Below are 14,920 nucleotides of genomic sequence, written 5' to 3'. Positions count from 1 at the left end.
AGGACATACATGAAAAATATGGCCATGCAGATATGAGTACAATGAATAAATAGGACATACATGAAAACATGCACACGCAGTTAGGGCCACAAAGACAAACATGAAAACCACAGTCCATAAAACTTACTTTGTGCGATCTGCATGCGAAAGCATGCCAACAAGCGGGGCGTCCGCCGTTGCAGGTCCGACCACCTGCGCTCCAGCTGGCCGATCTGGCGGCGTGGCCGATCTGGCTTTTCGCGGTTGGTGATGGGTGGAGGCTGGCTGGTGATCCGCCTATCCATCACCTCCGTTAGCACCAGCAGCTCGCGCCTGGTGAATGCGGAGGCTTTCATGATGGCAATGGTGTATTTGTTAAAAAACATTTTTAATAAAGTGCCAAAAAAAAATATGATTGGCTAATGTATTTGGGTAATTAACAGGACCAATTCTATTGGTTAGTGTATGAGTCATGTGTTCGACAGGGCCAGAAATCTCTTGAGAGTTATGATAGGCTTGATGCAGTGACATGAGTAAGCAAATTTAAATAAAGAAATGAACCCCGGGAAATATGCGGGTAGAAAAACAAATAGAACAATTGTTTAATTGGGGCTAACATGTATTTTGACAAATAAAAGCGAATGTTTAAGCCGGTTGTACACAAACACGGACAAGATTAAAGTTTATTGCATTGTGTTAAAAAAAAAACAATTAAGCTAATTGATATATTGATTGGCATGATACAATTGAGGGAGGTAGGCAGAATAAACGAGCAGTTAATCGAAATCTGACAGTCCCACTTCCGGGTTGTACTTGTGCGTGCGTTCCCTTCAAGCTGTTTCGGGGATGTACGCTCGCTATTTGGCACGCTCGTTAGTTAGAGGAGGGGTCACTTGAGTTTGGGGAGGATGTTTGGCTGCGTTCGAAAATACGAGCGAGTGCTTGAATTTAAAAATTTTTTTACGTACGCCGAACGTACGAACGGCCACTTGCGTCCGGGTCTGAATGAGGGCCTTTGACTTGAAGTTTTCTCAGTATATGTTAACTAAAAAGGTTTACAAAACAAAATATAGTAGTACTGAAAAACTTTTTATTGTAGTTTATAAATAGGCACACTACTCTAGATACAGATTTATTATTCTGTATACAAGTGGTGAGGAGGGGAATGTGGTTGTGGCACATCTACAAAGGTTGGAGCTTGTGTGACAGAGCTTTTAAAATATAACCCTTATTTTGCAATGTTCTGTGTGCCTGGTAGATGTTAAAGAAAAATATTAAAATGCAACTGTAATATAAATTATGTGCCAGCGCACTTCATTGAGCGCAGTTTACCTCTTGTTTATTTGCATTTAAACTTTTGTGGCATTTTTTTAAACAGCTACAAGAATTAATCTTTACACAATCGGGACATAAATATTTTTTTCTCGTTGTGATAATTTATTATGAGACTGTAGTCCAACACAGTCCACATGGAACCACATCCTACAGCTTGTACATTCTATCATAATTTGTTTTTCTCTGTGAATTTTGCACTGACAGTATGTTGTCATTTGTATTTTTTAAAAAAAAATTGTCAGGGTCTTATTTAATTTTTCATAAGGAAACATAGAAATGTCTTGACCTTCAATGCACTGTACTAAATGATTTCCCATCTCACTTTGCTCAAATTTAATACTATTTAACTGATGCCATTTTCTAGAAAGACGGCATTGGCAATGGAGAATAAACACAGTCAATGGCAGCAATTTGTTTCTGACAACACTTCATATGGACATCCAGTAGTGAATTTTCTCCAGAAAACAATGGAGTGTACAATTTTGTAATTTGCATTTTAAGTGTCTGTGTAATTTTAAATGGCTTCATCGAGTCATAAATGTTTATTGTCGATTTGAACAATGTGACACAACCCAATGTGCACCCTCATGGGGTATTTGTATGACACTGTCAACTTCAGGACTAGCAATACTATTTTTTGTCGCTAGCAGGGTGTAATAAAGACCACCCACAGAAGGAAATTTTTGGGAAATAAGATGCTGACAAGCACTGGTGACATTGTCATCTAGCCATTCACTATTGGCTATATTTTCCTTATCAGTGTATGTTAGCTTGAACCCGTTCATTTTGACCCCCCATGTGTCATGTTTTGTCTGTATATGCTCAGCACCTGTATTTTTCCAATCAGCATTTTCTGTGTCACAATCTAAAGATTGTCACACATCTTGTCTTCTATTTCCCCAACCCGCTGTGATGCAGGTTGTTTTAGTTTACCATACACTCGTTTAGGAAGTGGCTCATATTTCTCTGCCTGTTGCCTTTTTTTTTGGTGTCTCAATTAATGGTAAGCCACATTCTTTAGGGACTTTTAGCTTGGAAACTTCTATCAAATACTGCATTGAGCTGATTATTGCTTCAATATGTGCATTGTCATTAATTAGATGCACCAAATCATTCAGTTGCTTCACAGTTTGTGTGGTACTGTGAATCAAAGTTGTCCTCTTGGTTCTTCTGCGAGGTGTAAACGCAGCAAAGGGTTGCACTTGTGAGATGTCCATATTCGTTTTTATCACTATTTCCACTTTTTTTTCCTCATGCTTGGTTTTTATGTGAACAAGATCAGTGTCCAGAATAAACAAAGGGTTATTCCTATACGAGCTGTCAACTCTATCCCACCATCAGCCATCAACATACTTGCTGCACTTATGTTTGCAAGGAAGTAAATGTTTGTTCCAGTACAGACATGTGCACATTGGAGGTACACCTGTTAGAGCTACATCATAGCAATGTCCTTTTCTACTTTCACTGTTGACTTTAAAAGTGCCACCTTCTGGATCAATACATGCGATGTCGGATGCATTGAGGTTGGTTGCTATTTTATTCATGACTATTTTTATAAAGTACCTTGGACGGTTTCATAAAAAGTGGGGAACATTTTCCCTGTATTTTCGATAATATTCAGAACATTTTAAATTGAACTCCACATACCTAGAAAAAAATAACAATGAGCTGTCAGTTGCAAAACAAAATAATGTACATGTCAAAGTGTAAGATCCAGGGTTGAGGGAGATTTAAGTTTTACTAATCACCAAACTCCAACTTTTGCTACTTCCAGTATAGTGCATAGTCTGGCTCTGTCTTAAGCTTCTTAAGCTGCTGTCAGATAAGAGGAAGGAGGGATGGTGCCGGACCTAGGCCCCTCTAGCTCGCTCGAGCACAGGTAATTAGAACCCACTCTCTCCCCCTCTCCGCGCCCCTGTCTTCCTCCAAAACCTTCTCCCGGCAGCTTAAACCTAACCCTCCTCACCAGTCTAAACTTAACCCTCCTCCCTCTGCTGCCTAACCCTAATATTTACAGTTGGGATGCTAGTGGTCGGGATCCACTAACTAAAAAGGGCTGTTGACAGGTTACCACTCCCCACCTTTAGAGACTTGCGTTGGTGATGAGCAGTACCCGGTCCGGAATCCAAAACGGGAAGCCCTTGTCTTAAGTGAGATGCCTGTAGCCACCACAAGAAAGAGAGCCTGACCTCCTGAGAGAGAATGAGAGTTTGGGTCTTGAGCTGCCAATGGGACTTGTTCCACTGGTACAGAACTTCTATCTGTAGAGGTTATGAGTGAAACTAGGCATACTCTACCATTTTGCGTCCTACTGCAGCTCTCAGGTGTACTACTGATGACCTGGCCAAACCCCCTAGCCAGCGCTGCAGCCACTGGTGCTGGGAGTTGGCGGAGAGCCGCCAGCGCAGGTGTCCTACTCTAAAAAGGAAAATAAATTAAATATATTAAAGTTGAGGCTGCTTAAAAAAGCCACCTGAAAAAGTGTCTACAGGCATCAAACTAAAACAGGACTGTGCGGGGCTGTTGCCAGGGTATAAGGGAGAAGGAGCCTGGGCTTTGGGAGAAAATTGTTAAGTGTTTGGTGCATGGACTCCTACTAACACCCTATACCTCGCTGTCTAAAGCCTGTTTCCGCCATGGATTGATGTAGTATTTAAGGACAAAATGTACACTTTGTAAATTTATCTCATCGTGTTTGAAGAGACGTGTAGGGGATAGATGTGCAAGGAGGGGGGTGCAGAGGCCTGTCACGTGCTACAGTGGATAATGGCAGGTGCTGGTTTGTTAGATAAAGTTGTCACTCTACATGTACAGGTCAATTATTGTGTTACATGTTAAGCCCATTTTTATGACATTAACCATCACCCACAATGGCTATCAAAACAGTTGGATGGCAGTAATCAAAAGTTTATAAACATGATATAAATGTAAATAGCCTATACAGTTTAGCACCAGTGTAAACATTTTCATCCTACAACTATACTCACAATATTCTCAGAATACTGTAGCCAAAGTAGCAGCAGAAATTTCTGTATTAGAAAGATAAATATTTTATTTTAAAAAATATATAGTTTTAAAAGTGACAGTTTAATCCAATTACAATTATGTCACTGACAATTTAAAATATAAAAAAATAGAAATTAAAAATAAACTATTCTTGACAAAGATAACCTTATAATATTGGTACAAAAAAAGAATACAAAAACCATAGGTCTAGACATTTTTTCATTTATGATGACATTTTAAAAAAATTTATAAAAAAAAATCTAAAAATGTAAAATACAATTAATACTAAAATTTAACAGCTGTATTTTTTTTTATCATTTTTAAACAACTGTTTTCTTATTATGAGTTATAAGTATGTCAATGAAATTTTAAATGAATACTACATTTAAGTACACTTTTAATAATAATAATGATTTTATATATATCTAGCACTTTTCTCCTAAAAGACTCAAAGTGCTTTGTATTTGCCTTTACAGTACAAAATAAGCATAAACAAGGGACATTAGTGAAATGCTTGGGTGAAGAGGTAAGTCTTGAGTCTATTTTTGAAGGATTCTAAAGTGGAGGCCTTTCGAACTGTGCAGGGAATTGAGTTTCATGAGGTTGGAGCCCCAAAACTGAAAGCTCGACCCCCAGACGAATTCCGGGAGATTCTAGGTACTGTTAATAGTCCTTTGTCAACGGACCGCAGTAATCGAGTGGGACGGTAAGGAATCAGAAGCTGCTTCAGGTACCTTGGGCCATTGTCATGTAGGGCTTTGTAAGCTAGTAAGCCAATCTTGAAAACGATTCGCCATCTGACAGGCAGCCAGTGAAGGGAGTAGAGAGTGGGTGTTATGTGGCTGGAACGGGGCTGGTTGGTTAATAGCCTGGCAGCTGCATTTTGTACCATCTGCAAGCAGTGCAATTTATTTGCTCGGAGTCCAAGGTAGAGGGCTTTGCAGTAGTTTAGGCATGATGATATAAATGCATGTATGATTTTAGGCAGATCTTCTAAGGGAATTAAGTGCTTGATTCTGGCAATGTTCCTCAGATGAAAGAATGAGGATTTGATTGTGGCTGATACCTGATGTTTAAGTGTTAAGCCACTATCCAGGACAACACTAAGATTCCACACATGTTCAGTGTTTTGTAATTCTGATCCCCCAAGCATAAGTCCTGTTAGTTGGCTATGCTTTAACCCTGTTTTGTTACCTATAATAAGGACCTCTGTTTTATCAGGGTTCAGTCGCAGCCAACTGGCACTCATCCACTCCTGAAGCTCAGCTAGGCAGCCATTCAGGGTTGTTATGGGGTCTTTAGTACCTGGAGCAAAGGCCAGGTACAGTTGTGTATCGTCTGCATAGCAGTGGTAGACCAGGCCATGACGTCTGATTATTTCACCCAGTGGTAGCATGTATACTACAAAAAGCATGGGAGATAGTATAGAACCCTGTGGGACACTGCATGGAAGTGGCACTGGTGATGAAGAGTTTACTCCAGAAGAAACTCTTTGTGACCTGCTGGGCAGAAATGATTTGAACCAGCTAAGGACTGTGCCATCCAGTCCACAGAAATTTTTCAGGCGCTCAATTAGAATTCCGTGGTCAACAGTATCAAATGCTGCTGAGAGATCCAGAAGGATTAAGATTGAACAATCACCTCTGTCTCTTGCCATCAGAAGATCATTAAGCACACATACCAGAGCTGTTTCAGTGCTATTTCTTCTCCTGAATCCTGACTGGAATGGATCATAAATATTATTGGTAGACAGGCGGGTTTCCAGTTGCATTGCCACCACTTTCTCAATGACCTTTCCTAGAAAAGGAAACAATTGCTTCCTTTAGTGGTTCTGGAAAAATGCCTGTTTGCAGAGAGCAGTGAACTAGTTTTGCAATTACAGGGCCAATCATGTCCATACATCCTATGAGAAAGTTGGTTGAGGCAGGGTCCATATCACAGGTGGTGGGTCGCAGCATTCTGATAATTTTGGCAATGTCTTTTACATCCATTATGTCAAAGCTATTCCAGGGAGACAGGTGGCTTACCTTGGCAGGCTTGGTAGTTTGCCACTTCTTTGATGGCACTGTGGCTATTCCAGCCCGGATGGAGGATACTTTACAGTATCTGCAAAGAATTTTGCAAACTCATTGCATCTTGACTGGGAGAGGGTTTCATCAAGCTGCAGGCATGCTGGTTTGCAAAGCATCTCCACTGTACGGAAGAGCTGAGCTAGCTTATTGTTTGCTGCCTTGATCTCATTTGAAAGGAACTCTGTTTTCTTATGGGTGATTGTTGATTGATATTCTCCAATATGTTTGATTAGTGTTTAACTTATCCTTTACCAGGTTAGTCTGCCTCCATTGTCTTTCAAGTCTACGCCCCCTTTTCTTGAGTTCACTAACACTATTGTGAAACCAAGGGGCTTGACGGTGTGGTATGCGGGGTCGTATACGCACAGGGGCGATAATATCCATTGCAGCTGTCACATCTCTGTTATAGTAATGGACTATAGAACAAGGATCTTCACAGGCCCCTATTACCGCAGAAAGATCCAGGTTTGCTGCAAGAGCCTGGGGGGTCATGCCCCTCGGACGATACCTTGTCAACTCCTGGGTAAAGTTCTATTTTGAGGGGTTGTGACTGAGAAGAGAATTGAGTGGTGGTCTGACCACGTGACTGGGTTTATATTTAGGTCAGAGACTTCTAATCCAATCTGGAAGACAAGATCAAGAGTGTGACCACTTAAATGAGTAGCCGGAGAAATGACTTGTGTGAGGCCCAGAGTATTCATTGTGCACAGGAGATCTTGGCCAAGGTGAGAGAGCTCATCATCAACCCATGCATTGAAATCCCCAAGGATTAGCCATTTTTGATGCTCCAGAACTAGTCCAACAACAATATCTACAAATTCTTGCAGAAATATCTTTCCATCTCCAGGGGGGCAGTAAATGAGTAGTACTCTGAATCCTAATTCTGTAGAACTCCGAGCAGCAATGCACTCAAATGAGTGAGTAATTTCCATTGGGTGGACCCTAAATTTAAGTGCTTTTTTAAAGCAGATGGCCACTCCCCCTCCCCTGCGGTTAAGTCTTGGGTTGTGAATGACAGAGTAATTTGTTGGAACTGCAGCTTCCAAGATAGGTGCTGCATTTTCATCTAATGAAAAATTGGTTGAATTTAACTGTCATTAAAAGCAGGTAGCCCTATAAAAGAATGAAGAATTTATATTACTTGATTCAAAACTGGATTATATCTTGGACACCAGTAAAAAGTACACAGTAAGTGCCGGATCACCTAAGCCAATCTCTGATCAGTTTATTCCCCACTATACTTACTGGTCCTTCTGTACTCTCCAGGTGATCAGTCAGTTTGCTGCAGTGGGAGCCGATGCTATCACTACGTGTGATGGAGAATGGAAGGATCGCTATAGAGTACTATACAGATTGTTTTGAAGAAAAACATACTAACCTAAAATCATATAGTTTAGAAAGTAATAGTCCACTTAATTATCACAACCAATGTATGTTAACAAATTTATGTAGCAGACTTTCACCTGTATTTCAGGTATCCATATTTTGGAGAACCATTGCTTGAGAGCATTATTTGTTTTCCAAATGTCACTTTCCTGTCCTGAGAGCAATGATGTGCTCCTCCATGTTTTTGGCACGTGCTATATTGAGAAGCATTTTCAAAACCATGCTGTGTGAATTGCCTGCTCCATGTTCTTTTTTTATTTATCCATTCCACCCATGCTTTTTCACGGTAAAAATCGCACAATCAGATTTTTGCATCTAAAAGACAATCAAATTTAATTTAATCAATACAATTTTATGCCAATAGAAACAGCAATGCCAATGATTACTGTATTGCATTTTTTATTTTTTTAAGGTAAAAAAAAGATCATGTACAACATGCATGTCTCACATTTTTAATTATTATATACATTTTTCATCAATTTATTTCAATATAAAATAGAAGATTATATAGATTCAACAACTGTATCACTTATTTTAATTTTTTGTTTTGCTACAGACGAGATCTTAGACATGTCATCTTAAAGTCTCATAGTAGTTATGACATTTGTCACACTGACAATGGAGATAGCTGCCCTTAAATGCAAATAAAATGTTGTAACTGCCACTTGGCTATACTGTATATCAATTAATATATACATACACATACATATTTATCTATAGATTATAATGAGTTGGGTATGGGATGCTGGCGCTCGGGACCCAGGCTGTCAGAATCCCGATGCCGACATCCTGACAGGGCTAGTATACCGGCAGTTATTGTTTGGTATGCTAACCCTCCCTCTCTCCTTACCCTAGCCCTCCCTCCTTCGTGCCTAACCCTAAATTCCCCCTCCCGGCACCATAAATGTAACCCCCCTTTCTTAGTGCCTAACCCCCCCGATACTTACCTTCGGGGTGCCAGCGATCGTTATTCGCTGACTACATCTCATTATATCTATAATAGATATATATCTATATACAGTATATACAGATGCACAGCAAGGCGGCACTCAGACTTTTTTTAGTAAATAAACAAGTGAAGTGTTTTAATCTTCAATCAATATTTCGGGGATCGAGTCCCCATCGTCAGGATACAATCAGTGAACCACAAATAGTGACAAACTTAAATAGTCTTACCTCCATTTTCCCCGTGGTCACCGCAGCCATCCCTGTCTGAGTTCCGGTTCTCTCACCCCCGGAAACAGCTGAATCAGTGAATCCCGGAGGTGATGTCACCGTCCTCTGACTGGAGGCTATGGGAACGCTATCAACAATAACAAAACAGCGTGACATGACACCAATTTCATAGTTATGCGTGCAAAACGTGTTAAAAATGCATTTTAAGCATCACTAACATAATATTCATTGACAGTGATATCAACTATACAATAATGTAAAAAAATTACAACATGCTGACTAATCAGCATGAACGTATCTTAAAAAGTGAGTGTTATTATAAGAATAAAACACACTGCAACGAACAGTGTGAAGTGATGTTGCTAGTGAACTCCAATAATAGCTGATTGGCATGTGAAATTCAATTGTATAAAAAAAACCTAATTTGCTCTAACAGTATACACACAAAAATCAACCACCATGAAGGCTTTTACCAGCGACATTCGTATTCATCGATTGTCTAATATGCTGTGTTAATCATCATATCTCTAAATTAAAGAGATATCTGTCAAATTTAATATGTATAAGAGGCAGATGTTCAAAAACACCAAACAATCATACACATCAATGAAGGTGACAATCTATTTTAAAGGATATTATAGAAAATTAGACAATCCAAGAGAATCATTTAACCCTCTCGGATGTAGGGCATCAAGCCTATGAATCCATCTGGACTCCAGTTGCAATAACTTTTTTGATCTATTGCCTCCCCTTAAAGAAAGGGGGACATGGTCCACCATTTTATACCGCAGGGTCGCCATCCCATGTTTGAAAAGAGCAAAATGGCTAGCTACTGGCTGATCACTGTTTCCTGCCAATAGTGCTGCTCGTATGGCACTCCTATGTTGGGGCATCCTTTCTTTGAACATACGTTCAGTCCTCCCAACATAGATGAGGCCACATGGGCAGGACAACATGTACACCACAAATTTTGAGGTGCACGTTAAAGGCCATCTGATATTGAACTTCCAATCTCATCCCCGGGATGAGATAGTTACAGGTGTGCACCCCGGACATTTGTAATTGCCATTATTTCTACTTAGAAAATGTTTGGCTGGTTTATTAAAGCCAGTTATATCAGTTTTTACCACTAAATCTCTGATGTTTCTTCCTCTTGTGTACCTCGGCATGATCAGTGTATCTCATAACGGGTAATTCTGGATTGGTGGCTACTAAAGGCCACCATTGCTTAGCCCTTTTCTTAGTATAGTTACTTAATGTGTTGAATTGGTTTACCCAAGGGATTTTATTGCTTTTTCCTTTTTTCTGTTTATCATTTAACAGCTCTAGTCTATTTTTAGATAAAGCATTTAGACTTAGCTTTTTCTAAGTCACGGATGGGGTATCCCCTGGCTGCAAACTTATCCATCATACTGTTTAAATGTTCCTCAGTTCTAATGGGGTCACTAGTAGTCCTACAGACCCTCAAGAACTGGGAGAATGGTAAACCCTTAGTGGTGGAGCTCGGGTGAAAACTGTCAGCGCAATAGTGTATTGCGATCGGTGGGTTTGGTATAGGGGAATGTTTGGATTTTAGAATCAACAGTAGATATACAGATGTCTAAAAAACAGATGTTATTTTTGTTCATAGTCACAGTAAATTTCATTGGACTAGTGGATATATTTTGAGCATCCACGATCTGTTCTAGTTCCTGTTTAGAACCTTTCCACATTAACAACAAATCATCTATATATCTGTAATACAAATATATCTGCCAAGAAATCAAAGGAGATTAAAACAATATTGTCCTTTCTACTTCCCAGATGTATGCATTCGCCAGGGGAGGTGCAACGGGTGAGCCTATTGCACAACTGGTCACTTAACGAAAAAACTTCCCATCATATAAAAATAAATTGTGAGAGAGCGTGAACTCCAACAATGTCAAGAAAAATTCTATATCTGCACCAGTATATGCCTGGTTGTTCATAATCAAATGTTTCACTGCTAACAATCCCGCTTTGTGGGGGATACAGGTATAGAGGCTGGCCACATCCAATGTGGCCAGCCATGTATCCTCTGGTACCTCCTTTAACTCGAAAAAAAATTTTTAGCAGCATGTTGGAATCCTTTAAGTGGGTAAATGTATTTTGTATGCAAGATTGTAACCACAAATCCAAATATTGAGCAACTGACTCACACAGAGAATGGGTCTCCCAGGGGGTCTCTGTGCATTCTTCTGGATTTTAGGGATCACATAAAAGATGGAAACAACAGGACACACATTATTAAGCTTGTCAAGCACTAAATCATAAATTATACCATATGTTACAGCCTGTTGCAACAAAGAATCAAGTTTAGATTTATTGATATTAGTAGGGTCCTTCTCCAGTGGACAATATGTATCTATATCACTCAGTAAACAAATGCATTCTGCCTGATAGTCACTCAAATCCATGATCAAAATGTAACCCCTCTTGTCCGCCCCTCGGACTATGATGTCCTGTCTCATACTTAAAGATTTTAGGGTCTTAAATTCTTCCACAGATAAGTTATTAAATTTAGGTCGGTCGTGGTCATGCACTGAAGATTCCAAAATGCGATGCAAAACTTTTAAAGACGAATTAGAGGAGACTGGGTCGAATTGCGACCTATATTCCGTATTTGTATAGGTGAAGAATTATGTTCAACTTGAGGTGGTTGTTTGCCAAAAAATTCTTTAAATTTTAATGATCTGTAGAATTTGTAGGAGTCCACTTTCCAGCCAAATTCATCAGGAAAATTTGTAGGTATAAATGACAGTCTTTTACCTAGGACTTGTAATTCTGCTGCTGAGACGTTGGCTGTGGATAGGTTGAAAATTAGGTAATTTTCCCCCGAGGGGGCTTGGCTCTTCCTCGGCCACCACGTTTGACCACCCCTCCTTGTTGGTCGCGTTCCCGACCTGGGCCTCCAGACCGGGTATTTACCCCTAAAGGGTTTGCATTAGATTGTGAGGGATGATCTTCTGTCTCACTTGCTGAGGTACTAGAGAATCTTAGACCTTGTCTCCTTTTTCTAAAGTTTGGTACAAATTGTCTTGCCTTGAACACATTAGTTTGACTTAACCAGGCATAGACCTTGTGCTGTTTGTAATCCTGCTGGACTTTCAGAAATGTTTCTCTTTTTTTTAAATTTCAATAGATCGGTTCGGTAGGTATCAATCTCCACCTTCAACTTCTCAAGACAACCTGCTGTTAGATCTCTATTCAGAGTGGTTAGATGTGCATCCTCAAATAGTTTAATTTTGTCTTTTGTGATTTTCATCTCACGAGTAGCTTCTTCGATCACTAATAAGATCAAGTCCATAGCGCATTTATTCAACACAGAGATCCAGCATTTACAAAAAGGTACGCTATAGCGGCCAGATTTTTGCTTCCAAAAGACAATCAAATTTCATTTAATCAATACAATTTTATGCCAATAGAAACAGCAAATGCTATGCCAATGAGTACTGTATTGCATTTTTACATTTTTTTAAGGTAAAAAAAGATGTACAACATGCATGTCTCACATTTGATATTTTTTAATTATTTTATAAATTTTTCATCAATTTATTTCAATAAAAAATAGATTATATAGATTCAACAACCATATCACTCATTTTAATTTTTTGTTTTGCTACAGACGAGATCTTAGACATGTCAGCTTAAAGTCTCATAGTAGTTATAACATTTGTCACACTGACAATGGAGATAATTGCCCTTAAATGCAAATAAAATGTTGTATAACATATGTTGAAACGAGCGCTCATTTCAACATATTGTTTACTACATTATATCATTAACTGAGCAGCTTTTATTTATCTACCAAGCGCAGTTCATTTTTTATATTTTTATTGTTCGCAAATAAAATGTTGTAACTGCCACCTGGCTATATATCAATTAATATATACATACATACACATATATTTATATATTATAACGAGTTGGGTGTGGGATGCCGGCACTCGGGATCCAGGCTATCAGAATCCGGACACCGACAGGGCTAGTATACCGGCAGTTGTTGTTCGGTATGCTTACCGTCCCTCTCTCCCTACCCTAGCCCTCCCTCCCTAGTGCCTAACATCCCCCTCCCTGCACCATAAACCTAACCCTCCCTTCTTAGTGCCTAACCCACCCCCTAGTGCCTACCCCTTGACGGCTCATTCACACCAGGCATCGCACGATGGCATATTGAGGCTAGATGTATGAGGAGACATGCACACACAATTTTTTTTTAATAATCACATAAAATCTCTCCATTCTATCTATATTGTAGCAAAAGTAAGTGACAAACCTTCAAACAAATCACTTATTGCATTTATTTCTTCCTGGCAGAAGTCAATTTTGGATTCCAGTCTGGGTTCCATGATTTGAAAATATTTAAAGCCTCCAGAATGCATGAAGATTTTGCCAACATTTTCTTTTGCCACTCTGTTTGATAGCATAAGAGAAATGTATTCTTATCTGTCATTTCATCTGCTGCAGTATTTGGTCTACAATAAATGTTGATTTTAGAATCTTCCTGTTGACATTGCTTCAGAATATTTAACACATCCTCTTGATCTATCGTAGAATTCTGTCCGACATTTTTTGCTTTACACATAATATTAATGATATCTTTTCCATTGCAGAAAAATTGTCTACTGAATTGTGGTGGTGGTCCAGCACCTGTAAATAATTCTTTTGACACAAATTAATTCAAGTGTCGCATCAATTCACCTATTTTGCGTACACCATCATGGTGCAAACTAATAATTTTCTTCTCTACTCGGAAATCAACTTTTTCTTGTAAATCTGCCATCCGTTAATTAAGAATTAATATGTAATTATAATTACACACTACTCATGTTTGTATCGTGAATCTTTATATAGTGTTTTATCATACTGCATAATCCAGAAAAATAATATGTATAACGATTACTCTGACAGTGCAAGGTAAAAGACTTCACATTTGGCAGTGTAAATGTATTGTCTGTCATGTTTAAAAAAAACTACTTGTTTAAAGTTAATTATCTATTGAAAAGTTGTATATAATAAATATGAATGTAAAAAAACACCAAGAATAAAACAGCATGTTTTAATGTCAAATTATAAAAGATTATATAGACATTTACAATATTTTATGTCTCTGTAGCTTTGTTAAACATTACCTATTAATATTGTATTAAAGATTATATGTTTTATTAAAAAATTATGGCTGAATTAATAGTATGTCACTCAATGAATAATATTCTAGACATTAAGTTAATATTACAGAAAGAAAAAGAATGGAATGCTACACCAGTTTGGTGTTGCTTAATGGAATGCTTCTATGTACCCCGTATAATATATTCAAATGCTGTATACAAATTAATTAATTAAATATTTGATTCGGGGGTGCCGCCTCCTGACAACTAATTAATATACAAGGATCAAAACAGCAGAAAGTTGTTGTCCTCTAATAATGGTGCACTGTATTGCATATAAAACATAACTTATTATTTTCCAAAATAAAACGAAGATAATATAGTATTTTTAATCCAGCGAAATATTAAAAGACAGTCTCTAGACCAAGACAAACATATATAGTGTAGACATAATACATAGGATGAAATTAGGTGTGCTAATTATAAACTATGTGTCATTGTACCTATTAGTATGAGTTTAAATTGATGCACAGGTATTGAGAGTCTCCAATTATTTTAATTGTTAGGGATATTCTTAATGAATATATATGTATATAAATGGCCTTATATTATAGGCTAAAATACAGAAGTATATAAAGTCTCCTGTCACTATAGTGATTAAATATATTAAATATAATCCCTTTATATCTGACCATAAATTGGACATATGAATGTAAGTTAATACATTTTTCAGATGTGTGTGCACCACATGTTTTGGGTTGATTTTTAAATTGATTGCTAATTTATATTATTTTAATAAATTTTAATGGTCTCAGTTACTAAGCTGTATAAGGCACACTT

General features: G+C 38.3%; 1 pseudogene; it reads right to left on the bottom strand.

Moving 5' to 3' along the window:
- Positions 1 to 2,179: 2,179 nt before the first annotated feature.
- On the bottom strand, positions 2,180 to 13,755 carry LOC148474510 (uncharacterized; annotated as a pseudogene).
- Positions 13,756 to 14,920: the final 1,165 nt, after the last annotated feature.

Source organism: Taudactylus pleione, unplaced genomic scaffold (genome assembly GCF_031769625.1).
Source record: "Taudactylus pleione unplaced genomic scaffold, aTauple2 ptg000839l, whole genome shotgun sequence".
Taxonomy (NCBI): Eukaryota; Metazoa; Chordata; class Amphibia; order Anura; family Myobatrachidae; genus Taudactylus; species Taudactylus pleione.
Note: the sequence above shows the minus strand (reverse complement) of the source record. Positions and strands in the feature narration are given on the sequence as shown.